Source organism: Portunus trituberculatus, chromosome 25 (assembly GCF_017591435.1).
Source record: "Portunus trituberculatus isolate SZX2019 chromosome 25, ASM1759143v1, whole genome shotgun sequence".
Taxonomy (NCBI): Eukaryota; Metazoa; Arthropoda; class Malacostraca; order Decapoda; family Portunidae; genus Portunus; species Portunus trituberculatus.
In genome coordinates this window covers 9,620,062-9,641,601 of record NC_059279.1, presented here as the reverse complement: position 1 = coordinate 9,641,601, position 21,540 = coordinate 9,620,062, and the positions used below count along the sequence as shown (strand labels likewise).

Here is a 21,540-nt window from a genome sequence, read left to right as displayed (position 1 = left end):
GAGAGAGAGAGAGAGAGAGAGAGAGAGAGCGCGTCGCTCCGGCTGTTTCCTCTTGACTGGTCACACCGTTCGGAGGAGGAAACTTTGATAAGGCAATAACTAAACTCTCAGACGTCATATCGAGCTGGAAAGTACATCATTGTATTCAGAATAACACAGAGAAAATAATTATCAGTATTCAAACTGTGTTCTGACAATTTTTAGGTGTACCATTTTTCCCCGTCATTAGACAGGAAAAAATATTTTAATCCCCGGAAGTTAAGGGTTAAAAAAGTTGAAGTTCAAATTAAAAAGTTGAAGTTCAAATTAAAAAAGTTGAAGTTCAAATTAAAAAAGTTGAAGTTCAAATTAAAAAAGTTGAAATTCAAATTAAAAAAGTTGAAGTTCAAATTAAAAAACTTAAAGTTAAAATTAAAAAAATTGAAGTTCAAATTTAAAAAGTTAAAGTTCAAATTAAAAAAGATTAACTAAAACAAAGATGGGAATAAATTGTATTTCAAAGAGAAGTATGAAGACGCCTTTTGTATGTCTTTTTATTATTCCTTGGCCGTTCCATTTTGTAAAATGCAAATCTACACACAGACTGATCTATAGTATGTATACTTCGTTTTTTTTGTTGTTGTTGAGGTGAAAAAGAGCACTTAACTCTTACCATGAAAATATACTATAGAAGGTTCCAAAATGACGTCACACTTGGCATACCTTAAACCCAAGGAGGCTAAAGTATATGTTCTTTAGCCTCCTTGCTTAAACCAGTGATTCCGTAAGTGTGTGTCGCGGCACACTACTATATATAGTGTGCCGCCATTGTCTCCTTGATGTGCCGCGAAAATTATATAATTTTGCTAGTTATCGAGGATTTCTCACATTGACCCGCAAAGATAACACTTATACGTACTATATATATATATATATATATATATATATATATATATATATATATATATATATATATATATTATATATTGTTATGGCCCGCCCGTAACATACTCCACTACCATCACCTCCTCCGCTTGCTACCTCGTTTGCCACCTCTCCACCTCCCCTTCCACGTCACCATCTCATAAAGCCCCACTACTGTCCCGAAGTTGGATTCACACGGCCCCATTCAACTCAAGCGGAAGTGTTAAGCAAGCTCCCTGATTTCTGGAAGTCAGTCGAGGTCAAGGCCTCAACCAGTGAACACAACGCCTCTTGGACTACCGTGGGATCCACCTCACCCAGCACTTAACCACTGCGACACCTCATAAGTATCACTTCCCCTCGTCCCGTGTTTTCCACATTGCCTCCATATAGGATTAGTATTATTGTTAGGTATTAAGTTGGGTTCTTTATTGTTGTATTTATTTCTGTGTTATATATAAATGTGTATGTCAGTTTCATGTGTTTCATGTTATATCTATATGTGTAAATCAGTTTCATTGTTATTGGGTTATCAAATAGCTTCTTAAGTGCCCCCCTTTGCATTTCCTCACCAGTTGAACCTGCAGTTTTTATTTTTTTATTGTTATTGTTCACTGGCTCCCCAATGCCAATCTTACCCATTTAACCGGTGAACGTAACAATTGGCGACTGTGACAGGACCATTATAACCCTTGTTCAGTGTTCCATTTTTCCAGTGACTTTTTTTCTGTGATTACATTATTTTTTCTTGTGTGTTTCTGTGGTGTTGTGATTTTGATGTTTTTTTTTTCTGTGACTTACTCTGCGTGTGGTTTAAATTTACCTTTGTGCGATCAAGTGGCTCCCTTTGGGTTAAAAGTGCTTCGTGACTTTCATTGGTATCGCAGAGCAGTGATAGAGCAGGAAAGCAGGTAGAAAGGCGTGTTCACTGATAGCACTTATCTCTATTTTTTGCACATAGGCAGGTGTGTAATAAGTGTTATTCAAGTGTTGGGATCATACATATTTTCATGCGAACCTTCAATCCCCTCACTTCGCAGATAATTTTTCTCGCTAGCTATAATTGGCCATTTTAACTAGTCCGCCTCCTTATCAATAACAAGTCCCAGAACAATTCACTCCTCATCCTCTCAAGTCTCGTAACTAGAGTAATCCGGATCCCTCTTAATGCCGTAATTCTCTAGTTTACCCCCTCATTAGTGATTGTACTCATAAGTGTTTACTTAAGTATAATCTAGGTAATTTCCAAGGTTGCCTTTATTATCACTCTGCCAAGTTCCTCATTTAAGTAATTCGCTTATAATTTTTTTTGTTGATGTTTGCTTAACATCTATTTAATATGGCTTCCACTCAGTTTAACGTTGAAGATTTTTGTGCTGACCCTTCTCTGAAACAACTTAAAGGTGCTAATATAAAAAAGGACCAATGGAAAGCCATCGCTAAACATTTTGATGTTCCCATCACGTCTCAGATGACTAAAGAGGTTGTTAAGAATGTAGTTGTTGAACATCTAGTGCAGGCATCACCAAATGGCGGACCCCGGTCCGGATCCGGACCGAGCGATGGTTCTGTCCGGACCCGTGACCAATCTGCGGCCGGGTGACAGCGGGGAAGGAGGGTGTGGCGGGTGGCGGGGCGCCGTGCAACGCTGGCGGGTGTCAACAGGCCAGTGAGAGCGTGAACACTCTCAATTTCCTGCAGTAGGAAGGTCAAGCTAATATGCAGGGTGGCAGGTATGACCAAAGGGCATGGTGGGTATCTGGGTGGCATGCACCTTTCACCATGGTGACGAGGTGGTGGACGGTGGCAGCCAGCAGGCGACACACGGGCAGTGTATAGTGTGGGGTGGGGTGAGAGCGGGGTGGCTGGGACCTCATTAATTTGAGAGAAAAAGGGTTTTTGGCTCTGCTCGCAATTTATTTTATTCTGAGATTTCTGTTTTTTTTAATCTGAAATAAAGGCCTTAAATTTATTTGCCTGGGACTACTTTTATTTAGGGCAAAAGAGCTAGCTGTGCACTCTGTTAAACATTTCCTGCATTGAAAATAGACAATAAATACTGTTGAATCCATATGAAAATGTCGACATAGGGAACGACTATAAGACACAAGCTGGACTTCCGTTCAGACCTTTTACTTGGGGGAAATTTTAAGAACTGGACCTCAGTGACTTTTAATTGAATACCCCTGATCTAGTGCAAGGTCAGTTGCTAGGAAATGCAATAGAAGAATTAACTCCCATGTCAGCAGCCTCTACGAGGACTATAATACACAGTCCCCAGGAAGAACAGGATAAGTGTAGGATAAGTCAGTGGGAAATTGAGAAGCTTAGACTAGAATACCGGATGCGTGAAAAACAAATGCAACTACAGGCAGAAAAAGAAGCGAAAGAAATGCAACTCCAGGCAGAAAAAGAAGCGAAAGAAATGCAACTACAGGCAGAAAAAGAAGCGAAAGAAATGCAACTACAGGCAGAAAAAGAAGCGAAAGAGATGCAACCGCAGGCAGAAAGAGAAGATAGAGAGAGAGAACAAGAAAGACAAATGCAACTACAGGAAAAACAAATGCAACTACAGGCAGAAAAGGAAGAGAGAGAATTTCAGTTACAACTTAAAAGGCAGGAAAAGAGTTAGAAATTCAGGAGTTAACCCTACGAAATGACGCTAAGTTTAGAGGGGAAGAAATAGATATAAAGAAATAGTTAGCAAGCTTTAATCCCGCTACAGCTGCTCCGCTAGTTCCCCCTTTTGATGAATCTGATGTTGACGAGTCACTTCGCGCTTTTGAGAGCATTGCTAATAGGAATAAATGGCCCAAGGATCAGTGGGTGTCTTTCCTTGTCCCCAAGCTAGTAGGAAGAGCTTACAGGGTATACAACAGCCTTAGTGATAAGGTAGAGTATGAAGAGATCAAAGGTAACATTCTAGACGCCTACTCTATCACTTCTGATGGATACAGACAACAGTTCTGAAAATATGTGAAACCAGACTCTCACACCTATGTTGAATTTGCTAGTGAGAAACTAAGACAATTTAAGAAATGGTTAGCCGCCCTTAACATTACCACCTTTTTGGAGTCACTCAATCTAATGGTCCTGGAAGAATGGAAGAACAAGTTACCCTTTAATATTCTGAGGTATGTGGAAGAGCGGGGAGAGAGTGATCTTATGTCTGCAGCTAAAGTGGCTGATGCCTTTGCTTTGTTGATGGGATCCCTGGGTAGTAGAGGTCATGGTTCACCATCTTATGTTAGGTCCTCCTTTGGGGAAGGTTTTGGGGGCGCGGGTGGTAAGCCAACCAGATTCTCGCCAAATGCGTATAATTCCCACTGGTGTACATACTGTAAGAAACCAGGTCACACGATCCAGAAATGTAGACACTCAAATTGCAAGGCCTCTCAACGTCAACCTTCTTTTGTGGCCCCTAATCCTAACACCTTTGAGAACAAGAAACCAGTGGCCCTAGCTAACCCTGTCAACTCTCCTCTAGAACTTTATGACTCATACACGTATCAAGGTAAAGTGTCCCTGACTGATGGTAAAGACAAGGCAATAAATGTCAAGGTTCTGCGTGATACAGGTGCTGCCCAATCCATCTTAAGGGAAGATGTCATCCCTAATATCAAACAGGCTTTCACTGGGGAGAAGGTGATCCTTACAGGTCTCGAAACACAGCTCTCCTATCCCTTGGCTAAAATTAGCTTACAGTGCCCTTTCATTTCAGGAGAGGTTGAGATAGCCATTTAACTTGGTGAACTGCCAGTACCGGGGGTACATCTCGTACTGGGTAACGATCTTGCGGGTAACTTGGCTGTTCCTAACTTAATTGTTCTTGATTCCCCCTTAAGGTGGTAATTTGTTAATTTGGTCAAAAAAATTGAAAAATTGGAAACTTGGTACTTGGGTTCGTCTCTGGAGAGGGAAGCCATGGCCGAAGTTGCCAGGCGCATAACGCACTGCTTACCTGGTAATGGCAGGTTTAAAGGGCCGGCCCTTTAAATACCCAAGCGTGCATACGCCCCTTTTTCTTCTAGTCTTTGTTTTGCTTGTATTTATTTCCTTTTTTGAGCTGTTTTATTTTTTTTTGCGTGATGTACGATAGTTTAGTATCAGGCAGTGAGGGTGAGGAAGACGCTACTCCTCAGTACCAATCGGTACAGCCTTAGGGAGTGCCCGCGTGCAGCCTACCTGTTGATCGATTTTACACGTGTTGGGTTCCCAAATTGTGACAATGACGTGTAAGGCCATGATGTAACATGGCCTGAAACTATTTAAACAGCCACTACCAGCCTCCAAGCAGTTGTCAAGGGATTATGTAAGTACATATCTGAGTTTGGTACATATTGGAGTGAGTTATTTTTTTTTTTTTATACCATGTGGGCTTTTCACGGAATTTATGGGCTAAAGGGATACTTTTAGGGTACCTCCTATCTTAAAGCCCACCCGCTAGGAAACCGTTGCCCCGAGTGAGGAAGTGAGTTATGTGGGGGTTTTGAAGATGTTCACAGAAAAATGCGTTTTTCTCGACTTTCAGTTTTTCAGCATATACTGTTGAATAACTTTTTCAGTAATTGGTCAATTTCAAAAATTTTTCCAGCAAAATGATCAACAACCTCATCTTAACAAATGCTAACATGATAATGCATGAACTCACTCAAATAAATTTACAACAGGCTTATAAACTCAAATTTTTGATGAAAAAAAAAGGTAACAATTTGGTGTGTAATGAAATTGTTATAACATAGGTTATGTGTATGCCGATGCTAACATTTATTTGTTGTTATGTATATTATATGTGGTTAAGAGGAAATTGCCACACTGTTATTAGTTTTGATTTTATAATGGTATTTTGAATTATTTTCTTATCGCCGGAAAAATATTTATTGCAAATAAACTACGCCACATTTGTGTACCAAATTAACACTGAAGACGTACACCATAAATGTACACCTTGTGTATAAATATTATTGAATTCGGTGAAAAAATAGCAATGGGAGAGCCAAAAAACCGATATTGATATCGAGTCATCGAATTACCACATTAACAGAAAGTCCCACAAGACCCTGGACAAACATCCCCTCACTTCTTCCCAGTGTGTGCAGTCACCAGGTCTCAGTCCAAGTCCCCTGCCCTTTCACCACCTCCTCCACCAATGACTGCCTCTACTGACAACTTGTACAATAACATCATTTCAAAGGAGAATTTGATTAATGCTCAGGAACAGGATCTCACTTTGGCTAAGATCAGACATGTTGCTAGTGAGACAAAGGATATGTCTAAATTGCCTTGTTTTTATTATCAGGAAGGAGTCCTGATGCGTGCCTACAGACCACCTGAACTGAAACAACTAAACACCTGGTCAGAAACACATCAAGTTGTCATCCCCTTGTCAGTAAGACCAGCCATTATAGAACTAGCTCATGATGGATTGTCAGGTCATCTAGGCATCCAAAAAACCTACAAGAAGGTTCTTCAACATTTTTTTTGGCCATGAATGAAAAAGGATGTGTCACACTACGTAAAAACATGTCATATATGTCAAATTGTGGGTAAGCCTATTCCAGTTCAGACGGAGCCCTTTGAAAAGATCATTCTGGACTGCGTAGGGCCCTTACCCAAAAACAAACGAGGGAATCAGTATTTGTTAACCCTCATGGATCCCACTACCAGGTACCCTGAAGCATTCCCTCTTAAGAACATCACATCAAAGACCATTGTAAAACATCTAATACATTTTTTCACCTCGGTAGGAATTCCAAAACAAATTCAGTCTGACAAGGGTAGCAATTTCACTAGCAATTTTTTCCAACAGATAGTGAATGAGCTAAACATCGACCATGTTACCTCCTCGGCTTACCACCCCCAATCCCAAGGCTGTCTGGAGCGGTTTCACCAAACATTAAAATCCATGATGAAGAAGTATTGCTTGGAGCATCAAGGAGACTGGGATGAAAGTATCTCTTTCCTTCTCTTCGCTTTAAGAGAATCTCCTCAAGATTCTTTAGGTTACTCCCCTTTTGAATTACTCTATGGTAGACAGATCAGGGGGCCTCTCAAAATATTAAAGGATCAATGGTTTACTCAAAATACTCCTTCAAGCCCCAGTGTGTCTGACTACATCAGTAACCTTAAGAATAAAATCTGTGAAGTCAGATCTTTTGCTAAATCAAACTTCCTCAAATCTCAAACTAAAATGCAAACAAATTCTCTTCCCAAATCTGTCATGAGAAGTTTCAAACCAGGAGACAAGGTTTTACTTTTTCTCCCCACTCCAGGCAATGCTCTTCACAGTAAGTTAATGGGACCTTATGTTGTGGCTCAAAAACTAAGTCCATTAAACTATGTGGTCCACACTCCTGACCGTCAAAAGGATTCCCAACTAGTTCATATCAATCTAATGAAACCTTACCACTCCAGAGAACCAGAGGACGACTTGTCTCGCACTGTACCTGTATGTCTGGTAGGGAAGGAGTCTGGTCCTGTGCCCCCCGAGGAAGAGTCCGACATCAAATTCCTCTTCTCATCACCTAAAGGACGTCACTCAAACAGCCAAATCATGTCCAACCTTGATGAGGTTTTTCTTTCCTTAACACCTTCACAACAGTCTGATCTTAAAAAGTTATTGCTAGACTTTTCAGAAATCACAGATGACCTTCCAGGACTTTGTACTACTATCCAACATGATATAACATTAATATCTAATGACATCAAGCCTATAAGACAACCAGCCTATCGCAATTCACCCATTAAAAGAGACTTGATGAAAAAAGAGGTAGACTATCTGCTCTATCATCATCTTGTAGAACCTACTATATCCCCCTGGGCTTCTCCCTGCCTGTTAACATCTAAGCCAGATAGTAAAAGTCGATTTTGCACCGACTACAGGAAAGTAAATAGTGACAGTACCAGACTCCTACCCATTGCCCTTGATAGAGACCCTTTTAGATAGCATAGGAGTAGCCAAATTTGTAACCACCATAGATTTACTTAAAGGTTACTACCAGATTCCCCTCTCGGACGAGGCCCGAATAATATCCGCCTTCATCACCCCCTTTGGGCTATACCAATACACAGTGATGCCCTTCGGCTTGTCTAATGCTCCCGCCACCTTCCAGAGGGCTATAAATTACATCACCCAGGACTTGGAGCGAACATCTGTGTAGATGCCAGTATACTTTTCAATGAATTTGTTTTGACCTTCATTACCAGGATGTTTCATGAGAATATTATTTTGATATTTTGTATATACACTTAATCCTCGGCTATCGTGCCCAATTGGGGCTGAAATAGCGCCATAGCCGAAAACGCGATAGCCGAATTGATCTTGGCGTGAAGGCGGTTTTGGCCAATGAGCGCTCAGATATCCCATGACGTCATGGCTGGGTGCGCGATAGCAGGCATCTGAGGTCGCGATAATGAAATCTTAGCAGATTTTCATGGGTGCGCGATAGCAATAAAACGCAATAGCCAAAGTCGCGATAGCCGAGGGTTGACTGTAGTATACAGTTGTTATTGTTATTTGAAGAATACATTCATATTTGGTGAAAGAGGGAAACGGCCAGCCTTGACTGGCTAGTTTAAAATGAGTGTTGAGTGGTTAAATGAATTTTGAGTTCTGAGACATCGAACTAGAATGTTTCAAACCTACCCATTCACGGCGAGGACTTTGACCGGCTAGCCCAGTACAGCTCAGCCCTTATTGCCGTGTGGATGTAGAGTGCTACATATATCGATTGCCGTGGATTTACAGTGTTGTTTGGAATACTTGGTGAGTTTAAAACTTTGTTATTTGTTATATTATAGATGTATTTAGCAGTGTGGATTTCATTGTAGACTTCATCTGTTAATAAGTTTAATTATTATAAGCTTCAAGCCAGTGACGAGGCCATTAAGTTGTTGAGAGAGATTCGGTTTACTGTGAAGAAATTCTTAGTTATTTATCTTTATTTATTATCAACACATAGTAATGCAAGGCAATAGTTAATTGGGTTAATGAAATCTTAAGTAATTATTTAGTCTACCGTGAAGTCCACACGTTTAATATTGCGAGTCGGTTGTGATAGATTGTGATAATTGAGAAAAATTGGTTATATCAAATTGGGTTAACGAAACTTTATACGAAGAAGTACATGTAAGACCTTTCTTTGTAGAATGATTCAGAAGCCGGTTGAGATCGAGATTCGATCTGTTCTTTGTATTTATGAGACAGGGATACAGCTTGGTGAGTGGTTACTAATTTAATTTATGTAATTGCTATACAATAGCTGACTTTAAAGGTAAATTCCCTCGATCACATTAATATAATTAGCTGTCTTCATTTATGGTTGTTATCCTTTCAATGTAATAACTATCTGATGATTATTTTTATTATTTCGAGTCAGCTATTGATTACCGTGAAACATTTTGAGGCATTTTGATAATGATGAATTGTGTGTTCGTGTTTGAATTGTTTGTTGTTTATTGGGACCAATTTGATTGTTTCTACAATATTTATTAGTTGGGTTACCATGTACGAGTATGCAAAAACAGTTGGAGTAATGATTTCATTAATGACAATATTGTCTGTATGTAAACGTGCGTTTTTGGATACATACCAGCTTATTTCGTTTATTATATTGGATTGTAAGATGTGACCGTATTTACAGATACAACTTGTAGTCGAGTTAAAGTGGAATAAAGGTGGACGGCTACAGAGCATTATCATCTATCCCAGTGTTGGACAACTAGGGCCTCTACAATCTGCCTATCTGGATGACCTGGTGGTGACTTCGGACGACTGGGCGACATATCTGACCTGTCTCCGGAGGCTGATGGGTCAGTTGCAGGAAACCAGTCTTACAATCAACCTGGCCAAGTCCACCTTCGGGAAGTCCACGGTGGTCGACCTGGGACATGTGGTGGGGAACGGCACGGTTCGCCCCAAGAGAGCCAACGTGGAGGCCATCCTTGGCTTCCCTGTCCCTACCACCAGGAAAGCTCTCATGAGGTTCTTGGAGATGGCTGGTTTCTACAGACGATTCTGTTGGAACTTCTCCATCCTGGCCGCCCCCCCTGACGGACCTTATCAGCACTTCCGTCCCCTTCCACTAGACCCCGACCTGTGACCAAGCCTTCCAACATCTCAAGACGTTCCTCTCCTCGGAGCCAGTGGTCTGGACGCCAGATCACTCCCGTCCCTTCCATCTACAAGTGGACGCGAGTGGAGTTGGAGTGGGTGCTGTCCTCCTACAAGTGGACCCCACAAGCGGCATCCTCCATCCCATTGCCTATCACTCCGCCAAGCTGAAGAAACACCAACTCAACTACTCCACCATTGAGAAGGAGGCTCTGGCACTCGTCCTGGCGCTCCAACGTTTTGAGTGCTACCTTCATCCTGGCCCTCAAACTACGAAGGTCTTTACCGATCACAACCCTCTGGCCTTCCTTCACGCTATGAAGAACCAAAACCAACGCATTCTTAGATGGGCCTTGTTAACTCAACCCTTCAACTTGGAAGTCCACCATATCAAGGGGGTGGACAACATCATCGCCGACGCCTTATCAAGATCTCCCGTCTCACCTCCTTCATGAGCCCATTACGGAGGTCTTAGGGGGGAGGAAATGTTACGGCCCGCCCGTAACATACTCCACTACCATCACCTCCTCCGCTTGCTACCTCGTTCGCCACCTCTCCACCTCCCCTTCCACGTCACCATCTCATGAAGCCCCGCTACTGGCCCCATTCGACTCAAGCGGAAGTGTTAAGCAAGCTCCCTGATTTCTGGAAGTCAGTTGAGGTTAAGGCCTCAACCAGTGAACACAATGCCTCTATGACTACCGTGGGATCCACCTCACCCAGCACTTCACCACTGCAACACCTCATAAGTATCACTTCCCCTCATCCCGTTTTTTCCACATTGCCTCCATATAGGATTAGTATTATTGTTAGGTATTAAGTTGGGTTCTTTATTGTTGTATTTATTTCTGTGTTATATATAAATGTGTATGTCAGTTTCATGTGTTTCATGTTATATCTATATGTGTAAATCAGTTTCATTGTTATTGGGTTATCAAATAGCTTCTTAAGTGCCCCCCTTTGCATTTCCTCACCAGTTGAACCTGCAGTGTTTTTTTTTAATGTTATTGTTCACCGGCTCCCCAATGCCAATCTTACCCATTTAACCGGTGAACTTAACAATATATATATATATATATATATATATATATATATATATATATATATATATATATATATATATATATATATATATATATATGCAGTACGTATAAGTGTTATCTTTGCCGGTCAATGTGACCCAGAATTTTCATCACATTATAAAGTTCATAGATAATACAGTATGTGTTTTGTCAACTTCACAGTTTAAATAAATCTCAAAGTGTCAATCAAGCTCATAATGTTTGCCAATCTCAAAGTGTCAATCAGGTTTAAGGTAGTGGTTTTCAAACTATTTAGTATGACGGCACACTAAAAAGCAATTCATATTTTGGCAGCACACCTGCCCTGTGATATATATATATATATATATATATATATATATATATATATATATATATATATATATATATATATATATATATGCAGTACGTATAAGTGTTATCTTTGCGGGTCAATGTCAGAAATCCTCGATAACTAGCAAAATTATATAATTTTCACGGCACACCAAGGAGACAATGGCGGCACACTATATACAGAAGTGTGCCGTGGCACACACTTAGAGAATCACTGGTTTAAGCAAGGAGGCTAAAGAACATTTACTTTATCCTCCTTGGGTTTAAGGTATTCCAAGTGTGACGTCATTTTGTAACCTTCTATAGTATATTTTCATGGTAAGAGTTAAGTGCTCTTTTTCACCTCAACAACAAAAAAAAAAAAAAAAAAAAAAAAAAAAAAAAAAAAAGAAGTATACATACTATATAGATCAGTCTGTGTGTAGATTTGCATTTTACAAAATGGAACGGCCAAGGAATAATAAAAAGACATACAAAAGGTGTCTTCATACTTCTCTTTGAAATACAATTTATTCCCATCTTTGTTTTAGTTAATCTTTTTTAATTTGAACTTCAACTTTTTAAATTTGAACATCAACTTTTTTAATTTGAATTTCAACTTTTTTAATTTGAATTTCAACTTTTTTAATTTGAACTTCAACTTTTTTAATTTGAACTTCAACTTTTTTTAATTTGAATTTCAACTTTTTTAATTTGAACTTCAACTTTTTTTAATTTGAACTTCAACTTTTTTAATTTGAACTTCAACTTTTTTTAATTTGAAGTTCATCTTTTTCAATTTGAAGTTCATCTTTTTTTATTTGAATTTCAACTTTTTAATTTGAAGTTCATCTTTTTTAATTTGAGGGTGAAAAGGTGTAGATTAGGAAAATTTATGTGGTTGCACAACTGATGGAGCTCCTGCAATGTTAGGCAGTCAATCAGGATTTAAAACAAGGGTTAAAGCTATTAACTGTAAGGTAAAACATATGCACTGCTGATACACAGGCAGACGTTAGCAGCCAAGACACTGCCATCTGACCTCAAAGAGATGCTTGATGACACGGTAAAGATGATTAACTTCGTAAAGTCAAGTGCTCTTAATTCTAGACTATTTAGACTTCTGTGCTCAGATTTAGATTCTACTCATGAAACACTCCTATACCACACAGAGGTTCGATGGTTATCTCATGGTAATGTTGTCAGAATAGTGTTTGAGTTAAAGGACAAACTAAAATTGTTCTTTAGTTGTAGTGACAAGAAGGTAACTCAGATGTATCTTGCAAAGCTGAATGATCCAAAGTGGATCACTTACCTCGCTTATATTGTTGACATATTTTCACGCCTAAATGTTCTGAACAGATCTTTGCAAGGACCTGGTGCTGTTGTCACTGATGCTGTTGACAAATTGAAGAATTTTCTGATGAAGCTGAAACTTTGGGAGACAAAAGTTAAGAAAGGTAATTTTGACATGTTTGAGACACTTGCTGACAAGCAGGACATATCAGATCAGATGGTAACCTTAATTGTGGATCACCTTTCCTCACTGCAAAATGAAATCAAGAGATACTTTCCTGATGTGTCTGAAGGAATCTTGAAGCTAATTAGAGACCCATTCCATACAGATGTTGCTTCTATCAATGATGCAATTCAGGAAGAATTTATTGACTTTGTGAATGACTCCAGTACTAGTGATCTCTATGAGAAAGAGTCTTTAGTCAGATTCTGGTGCAAAATATCAAAGTTGTATCCAGATGTGGCAGAGGAGCCTCTTCATTCTCTGTTACTTTTCCCATCAACATATCTGTGTGAAACTGGGTTTTCCAGCTTACTTGTTATAAAATCAAAATTAAGGTCTCGACTGAATCTGGAAGCCGACCTTAGATGTGCTTTAGCAAAAAACTGCTCCTTGGCTAACTAAGCTAATTGGTGAAAAACAGTGTCAGCCATCTCATTAACTCCCTTTGCAGCTATGTAATGATAATATATTTTGTTTTTGTAGCTCAGTACCACAGCTAACCCTGAAAATCTACTGCATAACCACTGGGAGACAGCTATTTTTTTTTAAATGTACAGTAAAACCTCTGCTCACGACCATAATTCGTTCCTAAATCCTGTTCGTCACCCAATTTGTTCATCCCCTGAATCAATTTTTCCCATAAGAATGTATTGAAATACCATTAATCCATTCCAGACCAAAAAAAAAATCATACTTTTGTCCATAAAACCCATTCAAAATAGACTTTTAATGTATGCATGACATGAACGAAATAATTATAAAAAGCCTAAATTGTTTTACTTACCTAAATGCTATCAAAATGATAATAAAATGAATGCCCCGTTATAGTGAACATCAGCGTGGGAAACATGGAAAGATTACCAGTCTTCGTCTCTGCCTTGGAAGACCTTTGCCTGCTGGGGATTGACTTCCTTACGCGTGTGGGAACAAGTTTGGACTTCCAAGAAGGGAAGTTAAAGGTACGTGGCCAGGAAGTTCCTTTGATCCTCATCCTCGGAGGTGATGCTCAGTGTGAGACAAGCGGGCAGTAGGGCGGTGTTCCTTGCCAGGCGAGCGAGGAAACAGCTGCAATGGATGTGCCACAATCTGCAGTACCTGGACATGGCCAGGATGATGATGACAGCAACGCTGAGAGCCACGAGAGCAGCGAGGATAATGCCGAGGAAGCTACAGTAGAGCGCGCCGGTAACATCACCATGCCCAAGAAAAACAGGAGAAAATCGTGGTGGCACGGAGATTATGTTATGTAATATTTTTTGTATGTTCCTGTTTCTATTTTCTTTTGTGTTTATGTTTTGTTTTGTTGTTGTGTGATAGCCGGGTTGGCTATCACACAAACACGTTCATCCCCCGAAATATCATTCGTCCCATGGGTCGATATACTGACAAATTTTTTGGTCATCTCCCGAATTGTTCATCCTTAGAGAAGTTCGTCAAGCAAGGTTTTACTGTATTGTATTTATGGAATTTTTTGTGTTTACAATATTATTGGTTGTCAGAAGAGTAGTTTAGTTCATTTCCAACAGTGTAGTACTGACAAATATACAATGGAATGTTTACCAATGTGAGTTTTTGTTTTCCGTTTTTACACAAAGGGCAGGGGCTACATTTCTAACATTAAAAATACCCAAAGGGGTACGTAGAGAAAAAAAGGTTGAAAACCCGATTTAGACATTCGAGTATTGAGTCCCTTTGTTTATAGCTACGTGGATGGACGTTCGACTAATAAGTATTTTTCAAGTATTAAGTTGAACTTTTGCATTCGGCTTTTGAAAAGTTCAACTATTTAGACGTTTGAATATTGAGTCTCCACTGTATTGTGGATTTCTATAATAAATGGAATCTGGCAACGCTTATTAGCAATGGGATTCACATGACTTGGCCGACAAACACAGTCCTGTAGAGGCAACCATGGGTGACACACACCAGCACATTGCTCGAGGGGAGTACGTGAGGAGGTTTATGAACGTCGCTGTGAGGGTTGGTCTCTGTCTCCCAGATCACTATCAGAATCACTACTGGAGTCTTCACTTTCTTCTATTTCAATAAAAAAAATCACTGTCTTCATTTTTATCCTGTCCTCAATATCATTACTGAGTAACACTGACATAACATCACTCAGAGTATTGTTTCCTCCCTCTGGATCACAGGGATTGTCAGATGTTGCCTCGAAATGGGAAAAGATGAACAATTAGCCTGTTCGCACTCAGCGTTTTGATACCAGACAGCGCTAGATTTTGTAATTCTTGCTGGAAAATAAGTACTTTTTAGGGCAAGTTTTACAAGCTTAAAGGGTGTATAGTTGCACACAAATGCCTCTGAAATTTAAGTAAATTAATTTCATGATAACTGACTGCATATAACATTGTTTGAGCCTCAATTCATAATTTCAGATGATGTTCTTAAAACAGCATAAAATTGTATCAAGGCAAGCAATTTATCATTTCATACTATTATCAACGGATGTATACTGATACATAATTTCATTTGAGTATAGCAAACAACAGACAAGTCCATGTAGTACATAGAAAACATAGTATTGTGTCGCAGACTTAATGCTTTCCGGTACGATATCGTCAGCTGCTGGCAGCCTTACCAGTCTTCTTAACAACGCAAAGTTTAGTGCGTCGTACGTCCGCCAGCGGTGCTGATTGTTTTTATTTCACTGATTATCTTTATATATAGGACGTGACAGTGATATCCATATTTTTCAACACTTAAATAAAATGCAAAAACCGAAATTGGCATCATTTTATTTTTAGTGATCATACTAACTTAAATAAAAATGATTATCTGTTTTTAACTTTATCTTATAATTTCATTAACAAAGACTTTTCATACACCAGCAAGTTAGAATAATAACATTGAATTATGCTTTTAATTCTAAATGCACATGTGCAACAATTCATGTTGTACTTTTTTCTACACATCAATTTCCAGATTAGCTAAGTCACCCCTTTGCCCCAGGAACTCGGAGACAATTAAAAATTCTAGCGCTGATAGGTCTCTACGAGCCTAGCTGCGAACAGGCTAATTGTGTGGGAACATTATGTCTCTAGGCTCAAGGAGGCGAGCGAGAAAAGATGCCAGATACCTCCACTTGCCCCAAGACCAATAGTGAGGGGGAGAGATTCAGACGTCTAGTGCGGAAAAATCATGATTCCTGGAACGATCCCCGCCTCTCCGCACGCGACACTACAATCGTCCTGAAATGATCACCGTACTTTAAGGGGGAGCGTCCAGTTTAGAACGGTGTTGTCATGTCTCCGGTAAATATGCATGAAACACTCTTATTTTTATGTTGTGAAGTATTGGGAACATGTACATCAACATTAGACATTCATCCCCATTCTAGTCCCCAACCCCGCCATGCAATTATAATTGCAACTAAAACTTACGAGTGTTATTCTAGCGGTATTATTTGCTCCATAACCTTCACTTTTCTGTGGTAAAGACATGTTATAATATGAAAGGTTTCCACATCGTTAGATTCTTTATTTCATCTTTCGTTTTTGTTTTATGAATATTTTTCAAAATCTGTTTTGGTGTTTACTTTTTTACCAAAAAATATTAATACAAAATTCCAGGTCACATATATAAAAAGAAATAGCGACGTGAATTGAAAGAAGTATTCTTCTCTTTTTAGTTTTTGTTTCATTGAAATCAAGCTAAAATTGGCTTTAAAATATATTTTAGAAGGGGGAATAACTTTTGAGATACAGGCCAATAAAGTTTACCGATCGATCCTGATCCCGTTATAACACACTATGAAGTTTATTCAGGTTTACTATATGTTCTTTTTTATTATCTACAATCTCATAATACAATTAGATGTATATGAGGCTCCTAGTCCCCTCCTATCAATGATATGTTGGTCCTGAAGAGGCTTTTCTTCTGATGTCCAGCTCTCACTTTTTCTGGTTGTGATGTGTTCTTGAAGTTGCAAGTTGTGCAGTGCATAGTTATGGTGTTCTCGTATACATCAGACTCTAAACTGTAGTCAAAGGCAGAATCTGGGCATGAATAACGAGAGGAAAGAAGATCTTTCAGCCTCCTTTTTGTCAGCATGACAAGCTCATCGTTACTTTCCACATCTTCAATTCCTTTCTCAATATTTTGTAGAAGAGCTTCTCTAATTGTGAGTAATAAGGCCTTTTTTCTTCATTTCATTGTCTTTGTTCTGTGTGAGATATGGTGGGCTGTGGTGTGGTGGTGGTGCTGGGTGATGCGAGGATGTGTACTGGAGCATCTGAGGTGTCAGGTTCAACACACTCTTTAAACTTTTTAAGCTTCCATACTCATATTCCAGGCATCCTTCCTCTGCTTATTGCTCTTAGACACCTGTCCCATGGTTGGCAGTAAGTGAAAAGCAGGATGCACCAAATAAATTATATGCTGTTTAGTAGAGTGAAGGGCAGGTAGCGAGACACGCAGCAGCAACCTCACTCTCTGATAACTTTCTCCCTACTGAGTCTCGCTGGTGCCTTGGTTGACACCAAGGAATATACAGAGGAAGTTGTGGTGTGGGTTAAAGTTTGGAGGACAGTGACGGTGCTGCCATCTGTTGGAAGCAAGTACTTTCATAGAAAACGTTGTTAGGAGCAACTTAAAATTTCTCCCATGCTTCCTCCCCCACCCCTTCTTTTTCCCTGCATTCTCTCGTGGTTATGAATTTATAAGGCAAATAAAACATATATATATATATATATATATATATATATATATATATATATATATATATATATATATATATATATATATATATATATATATATATATATATATATATATATATATATATATATATATATATATATATATATATATATATATATATATATATATATATATATATATATATATATATATATATATATATATATATATATATATTTGTTTCACATATAACCTGCTTCTTATATATTAGCATTTACAATGCTCCCTATTACCCAGCTGTCTATTCCACATTCAAAACTTTCGTCGTATTCCACCCTGGTAACCCCTGGCAACTTACGGCAACACCGTCTCCCTCAGCCAGCTACGTCATTCTTTCTTGAGACGCGCTTGCGTGCGTGTCTGTTACAGTGCTCTGGAACTTTTTTGCCCAGCTGTTTTCTTTACATGTCCTGTTTGTTTTATGGCTGGCCATCAGGAGGCTCAGGAGGGCTTGTCGTTGCCTTCTCCTTCTTACAGCAACGTCGAGTTTGTTCGTGGCAGTGACTGCAGTGTCGGTGGCGGCCAGGACTCAACCCACCATGCTGCTGGCTCACCGCTGGATCACCTTTTTCCTCGGCCTCACATGTTGTCAGGAGAGTCTGTGCTTCGTTTGGATGCAGGAGAGTCCTTGGGAGTGCCTACAACAATCCACACTCTGTATGTATTGTCTGCCGTGATGGTTTCTGTGATGTAAACAACAGATGTCGGGAGTGTGCTTAGTGGAGTCCCAGGCGGGTGCTCAGTTCCCGTAAGTACCAACAGACTTTACAGAAGAGGCGAGACTATAAAGCTAGGAAGAAAGCCTCTAACCCTTCAGGCCAGTCTCAGGAGCCTTTTGCCAAATGTTCTGATTCTCGTGGCACGGTCCTGTCTCCCACAGCTTCAGGATCAGACAGGGATTCGGTACCTGGATCAGTGGGGCCTGAGGATTCAATTTCTCAGATTCTGGGATCCAAAGTGTCTCCTTGGGATAAGTCAAGTTTTTTCAAGGAGTTGGCTGCTTTCCTCGGGTTTCAGGAAGGCAGTAAATATGTTTCCTTCCCTGATATGGTTTCAGCTATGGTGTCTCAGGAAGTAGAGGGCAGGTTAGCTCCTAATACCGCCTCTCGTACAGCTGCCCCCTCGCTCTCGGTTCAAGGTGCGGTGCAGTCCGCTACCAACCCCTCTCCCGGCCTCGGCGCAAGGCAGAGTGTGAAGTCACTCCTAGCTGACGTGCTGGGGGGGGGTAACCGGGAGCAGGAGAGGCCCGGGGATGAGTTAGGATTAGATCAGGCTGTCCCTCCGCTGGATCCATGGGGGAGAAACGCTCTAGGACCCCTAAGGATCATCCATGGAGGATCAAGCGATCCCGTCCTGAGGTGGGGGAAGATTTGGATCCTCTACATGTAGGATCTCCTTCAGGACGGGGTCAGGGCAGGAACAGGCGTGTGTCCAGTACAACGCTTCCGCCCACAGACCCTGGGTGAGGGTCCTGCTGTGCAACTCCAGGGCACTTTGACTGAGGACTCGGTCAAGCCCACACAGCCTGAGAAGGGTGTGATCCATGCCATGCTTCCCGCCCCTTCTCGGTCCACAAGGCACACAGGAGCGCCAGGTACAGACGCCACCTCCTATGCCTCTTTCCACCATGAACAGTTTCACCCTGTTGCCCCTCACCCTGAGGCAACAGAATCTGTTCTAGGATCCCTTCAGGATCCAGGATCTTCTCTGCACACTAGAACCCGAGAGTCCCAAACTATCAGAAAGGCAATTATGGTAGGTTACGTCAGTTATTAGGAGAGGTAAACTGGGAAGATAGTTTTGGAAATAAAACTGCACAGGAGATGTGGGATATTTTTAAGGTTGTAGTAAAGGGTATAGTGATGCAGTGTATCCCTTACAAAGATATAAGGCAGAGAAACAGGAAGCCATTATGGTAGACTCATGAGATAGGTAGCCAGATCAGAGAGAAGAAGAGGGCATATAGAGAGTTGCAGAAAAGTGGGGAATATGTAGATTTGATTAGGTACAGACAGGTCAGAGATGATTTGAGTAAGGTTATAAAAAAAAAGTAAAAGGCAGGCAGAGATAAAACTAGCTAGAGCTGGGAGTAAAGATCCCAAAAAATTATATAGTTATTACAAGGTCAGTGATAAAAGAAATAAGGATAGGATTGGACCACTCAGAAAAGATGGTGTAGTAGTGGATCAAAATGAAGACATAGTAGAATTATTGAATGAACAATTTTCTTCAGTATTTACTAGGGAAAGAATAGGAAATCCTGTTACAAACAGTGTGATGAGTAGTTTAAGAGCTTTAGAAAATATTGATATAAAACCGGGAATTATTAGGAAATTTATTCTTGAACTAGACGATAGGAAAGCTAGTGGTCCTGATGAGCTACATGCCAGAGTACTTAGGGAGGGTGTAGACAGTATTTCTGAAGCACTTAAGTTAATCTTTGAAAGATCACTTAGGTTTGCTGAGATACCTCAGGACTGGAAGTTAGCTAATGTTACTCCAATATTTAAAAAAGGCAAGAAGGATGATGTGAATAATTATAGACCGATCAGTTTAACTAGTATAGTATGTAAGATACTAGAGAAAATCATTTAGGGTAGTATTTGGGAGCATTTGAATGAGAATAGATTAATTAGAGATACCCAACATGGCTTTAGATCAGGGAGGTCCTGTCTTACAAATTTGCTCGATATCTTAGAATATATTACCAAGGAGTTAGATGATGGAAATAGCATAGATGTTATATATCTAGATTTTAGCAAGGCGTTTGATAAGGTACCGCATAGGAGGCTAGTGTACAAATTGAGACTACATGGGATAGGGGTAGGTTAGTTGATTGGATTAGTGAATGGCTTTCTGATAGGAAACAGAGAGTAGTATTAAATGGGACAATGTCTGAGTGGAAGGAAGTGGTTAGTGGGGTACCCCAAGGATCAGTGCTAGGACCTCTTCTTTTCTTGGTGTACATTAACGATTTAGATATAGGAATTAGTAGCAAAGTATCAAAGTTTGCAGATGATACTAAGATAGCATGTGCAGTACAGGGTAAAAAGGACAATTACAGAATACAACGAGACCTGGACAGGTTGATAGCATGGGCAGACAGGTGGCAGATGGAGTTTAATTCTAAAAAGTGTCAGGTTATGCATTTAGGTAAAGACAACACAAACTTTAGCTATGAGATGGAGGGATGTTGGCTAGAGGCAGTAGAAGAAGGAAAGGATTTAGGAGTAGTGATAGACAGGACTATGAAATTTTCAAAGCAATGTTTAGAAGCAAGAAATAGGGCAAATAGGATCCTGGGTTTTATAAATAGAAATGTTAGTTATAAAAGTAAGGAAGTGGTGCGTAGCTTATATAATTCCTATGTTAGGCCCCATTTAGAGTATTGCATACAGGCCTGGTCACCCCACTATAGGCAGGATATCAACATGTTAGAAGCAGTTCAGAGAAGAGCAACTAGGATGATACCAGCATTAAAGCGCCTGGAGTATAGAGATAGATTAAAGGAATTAAACATGTTTTCATTTGAGAGGAGATGTATAAGAGGATATGATAGAGTTATTTAAAATGTTCTCAGATACAAACTACATAGATGTGAGATCTTTCTTTACCTTAGAGGAGGAAATAGGACTAGAAATCATGGCAGGAAGATTAGAAAGCAAGGCTGCAGGTTAGATATAAGAAAATATTTCTTTAGTCATAGGGTTGTAGACTTCTGGAATGCATTGCCAGAGACGGTTGTAAATAGCACTAGTTTGACAATGTTTAAAAACAGATTAGATAAGCACTTAAATTTATTAGATTTATAATTATGTATAGCACTGCATGATAGTTTTTATAAGAAATTTACTATAGTTAAACAAGACATGATCCCCATGTATGGGGACCACAAATTGTACAGGATTTCGCTGCAG

The 21,540-nt window shown here is 39.8% G+C and overlaps 1 protein-coding gene across 7 annotated transcripts in view; it reads right to left on the bottom strand.

The window, feature by feature from the left end:
• Positions 1–21,540, bottom strand: part of LOC123508985 (protein C12orf4 homolog) — a 219,796-nt gene that overhangs the window by 143,617 nt on the left and 54,639 nt on the right. Inside the window, exon 2 of one of the 7 annotated variants that reach the window (XR_006676066.1) lies at positions 12,704–12,823. The exons of the other annotated variants lie outside the window; for them this stretch is intronic. The gene's annotated coding sequence lies outside the window, so the exon portion shown is untranslated. The remainder of the gene's footprint in view (positions 1–12,703; positions 12,824–21,540) is intronic. 7 annotated transcript variants of the gene reach the window in all.